Source organism: Lolium rigidum, chromosome 7, assembly GCF_022539505.1.
Source record: "Lolium rigidum isolate FL_2022 chromosome 7, APGP_CSIRO_Lrig_0.1, whole genome shotgun sequence".
Lineage (NCBI taxonomy): Eukaryota > Viridiplantae > Streptophyta > Magnoliopsida > Poales > Poaceae > Lolium > Lolium rigidum.
Genome location: NC_061514.1, coordinates 348,109,166 through 348,123,196, shown reverse-complemented (window position 1 = coordinate 348,123,196; position 14,031 = coordinate 348,109,166).

Sequence of the window (14,031 nt, the reverse complement as noted above, 5' to 3'; positions counted from 1 at the left end):
GCATATGTAGTGAATGCAGCGATCAAAACAATGTATATGACATGGGTAAACAACTTGAATCATAAAGCAAAGACTTTTCATGAATAGCACTTCAAGACAAGCATCAATAAGTCTTGCATAAGAGTTAATTCATAAAGTAATAATTCAAAGTAAAGGTATTGAAGCAACACAAAGGAAGATGAAGTTTCAGCGGTTGCTTTCAACTTATAACATGTATATCTCATGGATATTTGTCAATGCAAAGCAATATAACAAATGCAATATGCAAATATGTAAGAATCAATGCACAGCTCACACAAGTGTTTGCTTCTTGAGATGGAGAGAAATAGGTGAACTGACTCAACAATGAAAGTAAAAGAATGGTCCTCCATAGAGGAAAAGCATCGATTGCTATATTTGTGCTAGAGCTTCGATTTTGAAAACATGAAACAATTTTGTCAATGGTAGTAATAAAACATATGCATCATGTAAATTATATCTTATAAGTTGCAAGCCTCATGCATAGTGTACCAATAGTGCCCGCACCTTGTCCTAATTAGCTTGGACTACCTGGATTATCACCGCAATACATATGCTTTAACCAAGTTTCACAAAGGGGTACCTCTATGCCGCCTCGTACAAAGGTCTAAGGAGAAAGCTCGCATTTGGATTTCTCGCTTTTGATTATTCTCAACTTAGACATCCATACCGGGACAACATAGACAACAGATAATGGACTCCTCTTTTAATGCTTTAGCATTCAACAACAATTAATTCTTTTCTCATTAGAGACTTGAGGATATTTGTCCAAAACTGAAACTTCCACCATGGATCATGGCTTTAGTTAGCGGCCCAATGTTCTTCTCTCACAATATGCATGCTCAAACCATTCAACTCAAGTAGATCGCCCTTACTTCGTACAAGACGAACATGCATAGCAACTCACATGAAATTCAACAATGGGTTGATGGCGTTCCCTCAAGAAACATGATTATCGCACAACAAGCAACTTAATAAGAGATAAAGTGCATAATTACATATTCAATACCACAATAGTTTTTAAGCTATTTGTCCCATGAGCTATATATTGCAAAGGTGAATGATGGAATTTTAAAGGTAGCACTCAAGCAATTTACTTTGGAATGGCGGAAAAATACCATGTAGTATAGGTAGGTATGGTGGACACAAATGGCATAGTGGTTGGCTCAAGTATTTTGGATGCATGAGAAGTATTCCCTCTCGATACAAGGTTTAGGCTAGCAAGGCTTATTTGAAACAAACACAAGGATGAACTGGTGCAGCAAAACTCACATAAAAGACATATTGAAAACATTATAAGACTCTACACCGTCTTCCTTGTTGTTCAAAACTCAATACTAGAAATTATCTAGACTTTAGAGAGACCAATTATGCAAACCAAATTTTAGCATGCTCTATGTATTCTTCACTAATAGGTGCAAAGTATATGATGCAAGAGCTTAAACATGAGCACAACAATTGCCAAGTATCACATTACCCAAGACATTATAGCAATTACTACATGTATCATTTTCCAATTCCAACCATATAACAATTTAACGAAGAGGAAACTTCGCCATGAATATTATGAGCTAAGAACACATGTGTTCATATGAACCAGCGGAGCGTGTCTCTCTCCCACACAAGCATGATGTAATCCAATTTATTCAAACAAAAACAAAAACAAAAGCACACAGACGCTCCAAGTAAAGCACATAAGATGTGACCGAATAAAAATATAGTTTCAAGAGAAGGAACCTCGATAATTTATCGATGAAGAAGGGGATGCCTTGGGCATCCCCAAGCTTAGACGCTGAGTCTTCTTGATATATGCAGGGATGAACCACCGGGGCATCCCCAAGCTTAGACTTTTCACTCTTCTTGATCGTAGTATATCATCCTCCTCTCTTGACCCTTGAAAACTTCCTCCACACCAAACTCGAAACAACTCATTAGAGGGTTAGTGGATAATAAAAATTAACATGTTCAGAGGTGACACAATCATTCTTAACACTTCTGGACATTGCATAAAGCTACTGGACATTAATGGATCAAAGAAATTCATCCAACATAGCAAAAGAGGCAATGCGAAATAAAAGGCAGAATCTGTCAAAACAGAACAGTCCGTAAAGATGGATTTTATTAGGCCACCAGAATTGCTCAAATGAAAATGCTCAAATTGAATGAAAGTTGCGTACATATCTGAGGATCACTCACGTAAATTGGCATAATTTTCTGAGTTACCTACAGAGAACTAGACCCAGATTCGTGACAGCAAAGAAATCTGTTTCTCGCGCAGTAATCCAAATCTAGTACTTACTTTACTATCAAAGACTTTACTTGGCACAACAAAACACAAAACTAAGATAAGGAGAGGTTGCTACAGTAGTAAACAACTTCCAAGACACAAATATAAAACAAAGTACTGTAGCAAAATAACACATGGGTTATCTCCCAAGAAGTTCTTTCTTTTTAGCCATTAAGATGGGCTCAGCAGCTTTAATGATGCACTCGCAAGAAATAGTATTTGAAGCAAAAGAGAGCATCAAGAGGCAAATTCAAAACACATTTAAGTCTAACATGCTTCCTATGCATAGGAATCTTGTAAATAAACAAGTTCATGAAGAGCAAAGTAACAAGCATAGGAAGATAAAACAAGTGCAGCTTCAAAAATTTCAGCACATAGAGAGGCATTTTAGTAACATGAAAATTTCTACAACCATATTTTCCTCTCTCATAATAACTTTCAGTAGCAACATGAGCAAACTCAACAATATAACTATCACATAAAGCATTCTTATCATGAGTCTCATGCATAAAATTATTACTCTCCACATAAGCATAGTTATTCTTATTAATTGTAGTAGGAGCAAATTCAACAAAGTAGCTATCATTATTATTTTCATCAAGTGTAGGAGGCATATTGTAATCATAATCAAATTTATCCTCCATAACAGGTGGTACCAAAAGACTACTATCATTATCATCACAAATAGGAGGCAAAGTATCATCAAAGAAAATTTTCTCCTCAATGCTTGGGGACTAAAAATATCATGAAAACCAGCTTCCCCAAGCTTAGAACTTTCTATATCATTATCAACAATGGTGTTCAAAGCGTTCATACTAATATTACTACCAAGCATGCAAATAAGATTTCATAGGTTTTTTAATTTTCGCATCAAACAATCCATGTTTTAAATCAGGAAATAGAATAAGAAGCTCACTCTTGTACATTATGCCAAACTAGTGTAAACAAGAAACAACAAGATGTAATTGCAGGATCTAAAGGAAATAGCTTCGAGCACACACACAACGGCGCCGAAAAATACTTTACCCGGGACCGTAGTATGAGAGCCTTTTACCTTTCCTCCCCGCAACGGCGCCTGTAAAAGTGCTTGATGTCTACGGGAGCTTCTATTCTTGTAGACAAGTGTTGGGCCTCCAAGAGCAGAGGTTTGTAGAACAGCGAAGAAGTTTCCCTTAAGTGGATACCCAAGGTTTATCGAACTCAGGGAGGAAGAGGTCAAAGATATCCCTCTCATGCAACCCCGCAACCACAAAGCAAGAAGTCTCTTGTGTCCCCAACACACCTAATAGGTGCACTAGTTCGGCGAAGAGATAGTGAAATACAGTGTGGTATGAATAAGCAAGTAGCAACGGCAACGACACCGTAAAAGTGCTTTGCCCAGACAAGAAACAAGCAAGTAGTAATGTAGCAGATAGTAACGCAAAGAGTAGTAACGCAAAGAAAACAAGAAACAAGCAGCGATAGCAGTATTTAGGAACAAGGCCTAGGGATTACACTTTCACTAGTGGACACTCTCAACATTGATCACATAACAGAATAGATAAATGCATACTCTACACTTTTGTTGGATGATGAACACATTGCGTAGGATTACACGAACCCTCAATGCCGGAGTTAACAAGCTCCACAATAATGCTCATATTTTAGTAACCTTTAGTGTAAGATAAATCAAAGGACTAAACCAAGTACTAGCATAGCATGCACACCGTCACCTTCATGCATATGTAGGAGGAATAGATCACATCAATATTATCATAGCAATAGTTAACTTCGCAATCTACAAGAGATCATGATCATAGCATAAACCAAGTACTAACACGGTGCACACACTGTCACCTTTGCACACGTGCAGGAGGAATAAAACTACTTTAATAACACATCACTAGAGTAGCACATAGATAAATTGTGATACAAACACATTGCAATCATAAAGAGATATAAATAAGCACCTCACTATGCCATTCAACAAGTGAATAAGTATTCTGTGAAATATGGCCTAAGAGACCCACACGGTGCACACACTCGTCACCTTTACACACGTGGGACAAGGAGTCTCCGGAGATCACATAAGTAAAACTCACTTGACTAGCATAATGACATCTAGATTACAAGCATCATCATATGAATCTCAATCATGTAAGGCAGCTCATGAGATTATTGTATTGAAGCACATAGGAGAGAGATGAACCACATAGCTACCGGTACAGCCCCGAGCCTCGATGGAGAACTACTCCCTCCTCATGGGAGCAAGCAGCGGTGATGAAGATGGCGGTGGAGATGGCAGCGGTGTCGATGGAGAAGCCTTCCGGGGCACTTCCCCGCTCCGGCAGGGTGCCGGAACGAGAGACTCCTGTCCCCCGGATCTCGGCTTCGCGATGGCGGCGGCTCCGGGAAGGTTTCGTGGTTTCGTCGAACGCCCCGAGGTTTTTAGGTCGTGGGCTTTATATAGGCGGAGAGGCGGCGCAGGAGGGCTTCGGGGGCCCACACCCTAGGGGGCGCCCCCCTTGGCCGCGCCGGGGTGTGGTGTGGTGGCCCCGCCCCCTTCTCCGGCGGTTCTCGTGTGTTCCGGATGCTTCCGGGTAAAATAGGAACCCGGGCGTTGATTTCGTCCGATTCCGAGAATATTTCGTTACTAGGATTTCGAAACCAAAAACAGCGGAAAACAGAACCGGCACTTCGGCATCTTGTTAATAGGTTAGTTCCAGAAAATGCACGAATATGACATAAAGTGTGCATATAACATGTAGATAACATCAATAATGTGGCATGGAACACAAGAAATTATCGATACGTTGGAGACGTATCAATGTCTCCCAAACGTTCATGCCAGCCGTTGAAATCTCGGCTGAATCATCTGCGTGGACGACTTCTACTTCGTCTCCATCCCACTGTATTAGGCATTGGTGCATCGTGGATGGAATGCAACAGTTGGCGTGGATCCAATCTCTTCCCAGTAGGACAGCATAGGAGCTCTTGTCGTCGACAATAAAGAACGTCGTAGGGACAGCTTTTCCTTCCTACGGTCGCATCCACGTTCGTAACACCTTGCGCGTCGGATGCTTGGCCGTTGAAATCGCTCGTGTCACATTGGTCTTGATCAGATCCGAGCTAGAGCGTCCCAACCGACGTAGCATGGAGTATGGCATAATGTTAACTCGCCGCTCCGGTGTCCACCAACATCTTGTTGACAGGCTGCCCATTGATGTAACCTCGTAAGTACGGTGGCCTTCGGATGCCTCGTAGCTTCTCTCTCGTGGCTTCTCAAAGATGACCGGCCGTGGGCCGCAGATCAAGCCGTGCCACGTGTGCTTCGTCTAATCTCGGAGCACTAAACTCCGTTGGAAGGATGAAGACCATGTTTGTGCCAGCCCGATGTCTCATCATCGGCTTTCTTTTGTCCGGGGCGCCACTCTTTCCTTTGTGGCCGACCTTCTTCGTCCAGGGTTCGCTGAATTTTAGCGGCCAGATCAGGCCTCGCTTTCCTCAACGTGTGCAGGTATAACCTTTCAGCTTCCTCCAACCCACGTAGGCGCTGAACCCTTTGCTTTTGGGAACGGCTGAGCCCATCAGGGCACCACCTTGGCCGATGATACTTGTCTTCTTCTTCATCATCGTCCTCTAGTTCCTCGAGATCTTCCACCCGAGCGGACTCGGCATGCTTGTTCCGAGGCGGGAGAGGCCCTAGACATTTGAACACGGACATGTTAGCTGCATCCTTCTTCTTTTGTCTACATTCTGGGCAGTTGCCGATTGTAGGCAATCGGCTCATTCCTGAATCCCAGCAAGTGTCCGAAGAAGGGGCAGTCCCGATGCCTATCCACGTCGTCTTGCTCCCTCGACTTTTCCTTGGCGTGGCGCTCATATCGCTCCTCATCGCGATCATGCCGACGACGTCTCCTGTCGTCCCTAGCCAGACGATCTTTTTCATCATCGTCGTTGTATCGCCGGCGTCGGTCGTATTGACCCACATACTTGTTGAGGAGGCGATCAGAGAGAGGTCGCTGATATCTTACGTTCTTCACTTCTCCCTCTGTGATGTAGCGCTTGCCATCGTGACGGAGCCGATCGCGTGGAGCGGCTTCCTCTGTGTCCTTGCTATGAGAGCAGCCTGCCCTCATCTCCGCCCTTACCGCAGGGGTGCCCGGGTCCTACCATGTTGATATTGCACGAGAAATCTGGCTGGCACCCTCCATGGTAAGTATACTCCACCATGTTAACGGCGGGGAAGGGGTGTGTGTCGACCTTCATGGCGTACTGGCTGAAAATTAGCCGCCCTTGTTCTATCGCCATTTGGACCTGTTGACGCCACACCCTGCAGTCGTTGGTGGCGTGGGTGAACGTGTTATGCCATTTGCAATATGGCTTTCCGTTCAGCTCTTGCACCGTGGGGATCTTGTGGCCTTCGGGTAACTTTAGCTGCTTCTCCTTAAGTAAGAGGTCGAAAATCTGCTCAGCTTTGGTCACGTCGAAGTCAAACCCTTTTGGAGGACTTTGTGGCTTAACCCACTTACAGGACACGGGGCTTGCCCCCGAATCCATTCAGCCACCGCTACCTCTTGATCTCCCGCAGCACCTTCATCTTCGTCCGCCTCAACCAGGACCACCGCACGCTTGAATTTATCCCGGTAAACATCCGGGTGGCGCCTGTTCATATGCCGACAGCCTTCGCACCATGTGCGCCGGTGAAGGGTAGTCCGCTTGGGAGGCCACGTCCTTGATCGATGATGAGAGACCCACCACCGCCAACTCGACCGCTTCTTTTTCACTTACATGAACCGAATAGCATCGGTTCCTAACGGTCCCGAAGCGCTGGACGTATTCCGCCACCGTTTCCCCGCGCTCTCGTCGTAGTTGTGCTAGATCGGCAATGCCGGCCTCGGAAGCCTCTGAGTGATACTGCTCGTGGAACTGTTCTTGCAACTGCTTCCAAGTCCGGATTGAGTTTGGTGGCAGCGATGTGTACCACCCGAAAGCCGATCCCGTGAGGGACTGTGCGAAGAACCTCACACGCAGCTCGTCTGATGCTGAGATCGTGTCCAGCTGTGCCAAATATCGGATCACATGCTCGATGGAGCTGGAACCATCTGATCCACTGAACTTTGTAAAATCAGGGAGCCGATATTTGGGTGGTAGCGGGATCAATTCGTACTCGTTGGGGTACGGCTTGGAATAGCCGATTGTCCTCCTTTTCGGCATCATGCCGAACTGGTCTTTCGAATTGTACAAATCTGATCCGCGGTGATGGTCGCAGGCGTCGAACTCGAAGGTTCGCCGGGGTGGCATACTTAGCCAGCCATGCTTGCTTTTCCAACTCCGAGCCAACTTCAGGAGCTGAGCTCCGGAGGTTTGTCGGAGTGGCGTACTTAGCTAGCCACGTCCGCTTCTCAAGATCCGTTCCCGACGTTCCTCCCGCTGTTCCGTAAGTCCCCGCTGTTGCGCCTGGTTCGAGAGTGCCCGAGCTATCGCAGCCCGGCACGTATGCGCACGTGTATCCGTGGGGGATCTCCTTGGGCGCCTCATGTAAGAATTGGTAGTCACTAGGGTCACCACCAATCTTGTAGACGACGTATGCCGATGAACTCGGCACTTCTGGTGCTGCCAACGCGAACGGTAGCAGTGGACGGGACTGGAGTGGCATCTCTCCTTGGTAAGTCCCCAGAGCCGGTCCTGATGGAGAAAACTGATGGCTCATGATTTCCTGGATCACGCGCAGAGCGACACGCTCCAAAGTGTTCACCAGAGCTCTCGTAATGGCGGTGCAGCGAATGAGCCACCATGAAGTTGATCTCCTGACGCAGCGACCTGGTGCGTTCTTCTGACGGGGAGGACAGGTCCACTCCATCGAGCGCGCCTTCAGGTGAGAATCCCTTCCACCTGATGCCATGTGAGCGGGTTCTGTAAAAAGAGCCGATGAGGTCGGCTTCGAGGACTGCTTTGATCTCGTCATGCTTCTTCTTGAGCTCCTCGCCGGATCCTCGTACTTGACCGGAGTGCCTTCCGCCATCTCGGATGTAGATGGCGATGCGGTGGATGTCGAAGATGGTCCCACCGGGCGTGCCAGAATGTGTTGCGGTCAGAAACCCACCGGCGGGCAGCGACGGGCAACACCGTAGAGCCGGGAATCTCCCAGGAGTGCGGCTGGCCCTGGTCCCTCCGAGCGACGGCCTGCAAAGCCTTCTGCACACACACGTCCGATGCTGATGCAAGGGCGTGCCACCTGACCTATACCTGGTCAGGAAGGTGTTGGATGATGCCTCGCTTAGTTTCCTGCATGGCATACACGTAAACGTTAAATACGAGCCTCGATCGGCTCTCAGGTTGTCCCGTGAATCGGCTCAAAGAGCCGATCCACCCATGATACGTACGAGGTGTACGATCAGATGGTGGTCCTGCTTGATCAAGATAAAGCTAAAGCGACCTACTACGATTTGGGGTTTTCACCGCATAATCGGAATGTCCTACTCGTGATTGGGCCTCGCGCTCGCGTACGGTGATCGTAAGCCGATCCTAGCCAGGGCCTAAAAACCAACACGAGGTTGATCCCCTGAACATCCTGTCTAGGGCTAGCAAACTACACCCTACGCGCCGCTGGATCCTCCAACCCTTTGTAAGGCCTAACCATGCAGATATTAAACTAATCCTTGAAGAACAAGGAGCAATCATAACGAATCGGATCTACTAAACAATGATCAAGCGGGTGCCGCCCTTACACCCGTGATAGGCGTAAGGGCGGCTAGATGCCTAAGGGTTGCACGACGATAGCATATGACACGAAGAACAATGCTAACCCTAAAACATCTATGATAACTACGTTGCTCGCCATCAAAAAGGCTTCAGTACGAGCAACGCATGAACGACGAATAACGTAGTGCTGCCTAGATCGCAAGATGCGATCTAGGCAAGCACGGTGCTTACCCGGAAGAAACCCTCGAGACGGGGAGTTGGCGATGCGCCGAGATTGGTTTGTGGTGAACGTGATTGTTGTTTATTTCATAAACCCTAGATACATATTTATAGTCCGGGGACTTTCTAATTCAGGCGTGCACCTAACCGTGCACGGGTTAAACTCTAACTTCTAAATTAAGACGCGATCTACTATAATACGTATACACGGGCAATTTAGCCCAACTTCTTCGTGTCAGGCCGCTTCAGAGATCCTCCACGCGTATACCCTTTAAGCCCATCTCACTTACGGCCCATCTCCTGATTTGGCCAAAATCTGGTGATAACACATACTTGTTATTTATTAAAGAATATGTTCTTCAAAAGTTATTCTTTTGAAATATATAATAAGTAATCATCAACCATGCACTATAGGACTTAAAATTGACAACTGCTCTTTACTTATTATAAAGCTACTATTCCTGATCGTGTATGATTGTTACTATTCCTTTTGCCACCTGCTTATAATTCTAAAACAACACAACCCTGAATAAGAACCTTACTTGTGAATCACTCTAAAAGTGCAACACACCCTGAACTAATCATTACAACTCACCGATCCTTAATCATCGGGGTTAGGTCACGCTTAGAGCGATTGCATCTCATTCTTATGCATTATTGCATCCTTGCCAATCTTTTAAACATCGTCCTTACCGGACGATGATGCTATTTCAGAATTTGGAGTTATTGCGAATCGAAGACCTTGCTTGCATAATCTTGCAGTCAAGAAAGGCAAGTTCATCACTTGCTCATGTCATTTGAGTAATTCTATCAAATTACTTGCAAAGTACTATGGTTATCACTATTGCATAAAAACCAAAACCACTACTTTCATAACTATGAATATGACTATGTGGTGGGCAATGGAACCATGGATTGTGTTGATATGGTGGAGGTTCCATTGCAAGGGTTTATATCCATCTAGGATTAAACAACAAATGTCGCCAGAGTGATTCTTGTGCCGTAATACCCGTGTTAACCATAAGATCCGGAATGGGACGGACTAGTCAATCGTATTTCCACCTCTTGTACATCAACGGATGCGCTTACCGTAGCAGTTGTATCTGGCGGAACAACCGGAGGGTGGGGATCCCACTCTAATTCCCCACGGTAGAGCATTGCTTGCCGTAGCAGTTGTGTCTTGCGGAACAACCGGAGGGTGGGGATCCCACTCTAATTCCCCACGGTAATGCGGTCTATGATGGGTTGCAGCCTACCGGCGTAGGAGTGTATGGTAGAGCCCAGCACTTGTCGTCGTGGTCGGGGTCCACCCCGAAATTACTGGGAATAATGGGACCGGCGTGGACCCGTGGTCGGGGCATGCAACAACGGGTGGGTGTGCGAGGTAGCAGAGGAATATGATTGGCTATGACCTTACTCCTGACCTCACACCAAAGGAAGTGTGGACGAGCCTGCAACTCGGTTGGCAACAAGGATAAGATCTCTTATGGGTAAAGTAACACACCTCTGCAGAGTGTAATGAATCGTGACCCGTCACTCCTCGTTCCGGGATATGGAACTGCGAACGCGGCCGGAAAGGAGCTCCATGAAGTTCTAGTAAACCGGTGAAGGCTGACGGACATAGTTCTTCTGAATAAAAGCAACCTTTTGAAGAAATGGTTATGAAAACTTGCATTGGTATTAGACTTTCTGGTCTAATGTCGTAGCTAGTGCATTAAACACCTCTTTCCTATAATGAACTTGTTGAGTACGCTCGTACTCATCCCACTCTTAAATCCCCTGCTTAGATATGGAGGCATCGAAGGAGGATCCACAGTGCAACTCGAAGACCGAGGAGTCAACAATTACTTCAAGATACATGACCCTGTCAGAGGAGTCAGATACCACATCCAACAAGGAGAAAACCTAGTTTAGCCATAGAAGGGAACTAGCTTCCTAAACCTAGCTCCTATTTAGCTAGAGTCTATTCTTAGCCTCTGGAGTTAGTGAAATACTCTACAAATAGAGTTCGTGATAAGACTAGACTACGAGTCATTCTTCTGGAGTTTATTTGCAGTTTTACCTCATTGTAAAGTAGGAGGCTGTGATGATCTTATGTAACAGAGTCGATGTTGTAATTCTATAGACATGCCTTGGACCCGCATATGTTTCTGTTGTACCACTTTGAGCGATATAATACCCGTGGAACTGTGTTTCATTGGTGTTATATCAGACTTGCATACTACACCATGCAGTGGTATGCCGGGTCACCACACTTCCGGGGGCACTTCCCCGTCCCGGCGGCGTGCCGGAACAGAGACTCCTGTCCCCCAGATCTTGGCTTCGCGATGACGGCGGCTCTGGAAGGTTTTCTCTGGTTTCGTCGAACGTAATAGGGTTTTCGCGACGAAGACCTTAAGTAGGCGGAAGGGCAGCCTCGGAGGGGGTCTGGTGGGCCCACACACTAGGGGGCGCGGCCCCCCCTCTGGCCGCGCCAGGGTGTTGTGTGGGGCCCCCAGGGCTCCCCTCTGGCGGCTCTCGGGTGTTCTGGAAGCTTTGTCCAATTATAAGACTCTAGGCGTTGATTTCGTCCAATTCCGAGAATATTTCCTTACTAGGATTTCTGAAACCAAAAACAGCAGAAAACAGGAACTGCCACTTCGGCATCTCGTCAATAGGTTAGTTCCAGAAAACGCATAAATATGACATGTAATGTGTATAAAACATGTAGATATCATCAATAATGTGGCATGGAACATAAGAAATTATCGATACGTCGGAGACGTATCAAGCCCCCGCCGGGGTTCCCGTCGACCCCGACGCACACACCAATGCCTTGGGGCATGCTGCGTCTGCCTGCACCCAATAGCACGCCGCCCGTCGCTCCGCCGTCGGGGTTCAGCCGTCCTCGTGCTCGTCGGTAGCCGACAGCTTCATGGGCGTACCCCTGTTCGACCGTGGCACCGACGCCTTCCCAGATGACCAACGCGCCAGCTCCGCCTCCGCCTCCACCCGGATTTGGAGTGCGACGTCCTCGAGGACCTAAAGCCGATTGTACGCGTCCTCCTCCTTAGAGTGGGCCGATGTCGCTCCACCTAATCGTAAGTACCTTTAATCGACTCCTTCTCCGCTTGTTTAGATCGACTAGATGGTAGTGTAGATGTGAATGTACATAGGAATGTAGATAAGATCCATGGCAATGTGCATGCGTGTTCGTAACATTGATTCTGCTTGCCATGCCAAGCTGAAGCACCATCATGTCAAGTCCATGACAGTGCTTCAGCTTGGCATTGCCATTGTACATGACATTGCTTGTGATTCGTAATGCCAAGCTGAAGCACCATCATTGGCTTCAGAGTGCTAGTGCTAGTGCTTGTGCTTGGGCTTGTGCTTGGCACTGGCACAATGTCAAGTCCATGGCAATGCGCTTGGCATTTCCACAATGTCAAGTCCATGAGAGTGATTTTTGCATTGCTAACTCTTAGCATTTTCATTGCATCTGCAGAACTGCCCCTTCCTGGAAGCGTTCTCGGAAGGGCCAATACTGGACGCAAGGGACGAGGCCTTCAGGGTGCAGCTTCGTGACCCCAACGTACCGTTCATGCAAGCACACCGGCAGATCACGACACCAAGGAATCACGCCGGCCGTCCTGCTCACCTGGGGCACGATGCCAGACAGCGTATGCCGGCGTTCTTTGTGCAGGTGGAGAGCCACGACCTGCGTGCCCTCGCCATCCTGACGTACATGGAGTAGCTCCTGATCACCAAGTACAAGCTCAAGAACAATGCCCCCGGTGAAGTTTTGCTTGTACTTGGGCCAGCGTTGCGAGTGGGAGGTGCAGCTGCAGTGGACGGGATAGCGCGTCGGCTTCATCAAGTCTTGGACCGAGTTCGCCAAAAGGCTTTTGCTCCGCGTCGATGACACGATAGTCTTCATCCCTCAGGACGACGGCTTTAAGATCGACGTCTTCAGGAATGAGACATCCTGCTGCAGCATCTTCGGCTGCAAGAGGCACCGCGAGGGCCCTTATGCTGATCATTGCCGTTGAGGTGCTGCTGCTCCATCGTTGTCTCTGTTTATGTCTGATCCTGTAGTTGTGCTGGCCTCTAGGAGGCTATTAAACACTTGCTTTTGTGCATATCTCACTGTCATGCTGGTCTATAGAGGATGTTGAACAATGCTTTTGGATCTGTGTAGTCTGCCCCCAGGTTTAGGTATGCGTCTTACAACTCTGATGCTAGATTAGGAGCTAAGTACTTTGTTCCTGTGTATAGAACTGTCTGTTGTGCTTATGATCGTGTTTGTGTGCTTATGGTCGTGTTTGTGTGCCGTTATGTGATGGTAAAGTCACCATATTTGAATATGGTGAGGAGAAACTGTTGCCAGGGTGCCCAAAATAGCAATCAAACACATGTGCTGTGACTGAACAGAGATGAAGTGTTGTATGCAGGCATCCAAAGAATGTGCACTTATGTTCGGACCGGTGCAGCACAAGCTGCCAAACGATGGGTCAAAAGTGGTCGTGACTCATTCGTGACGTGCAGGGACGCCCATCTCGCTGCGTTAATGGTGCAGGAAATTAGCCCATCCTACCAAACACGCCCTAGAGAAATTTTGGGTCGGGCTATCGCCAAACTCTCCGCGATGGCACTCAGTGTCCGTCGATCGGTGTTTTTCTCATGAAGTGATCAGAAGAAACTCTGTCGTGCTGACCCGAGACGGTAAAGCAAGAGAAAGAAGCAACCGTGCCCGGCACTGCGTGCATTTGCCCAACCGGCAAGCGATCCCTCGTCCGCACGCACAGGGTACCGACTACCGACCGGCCACGCTCCAGATGTTCCTT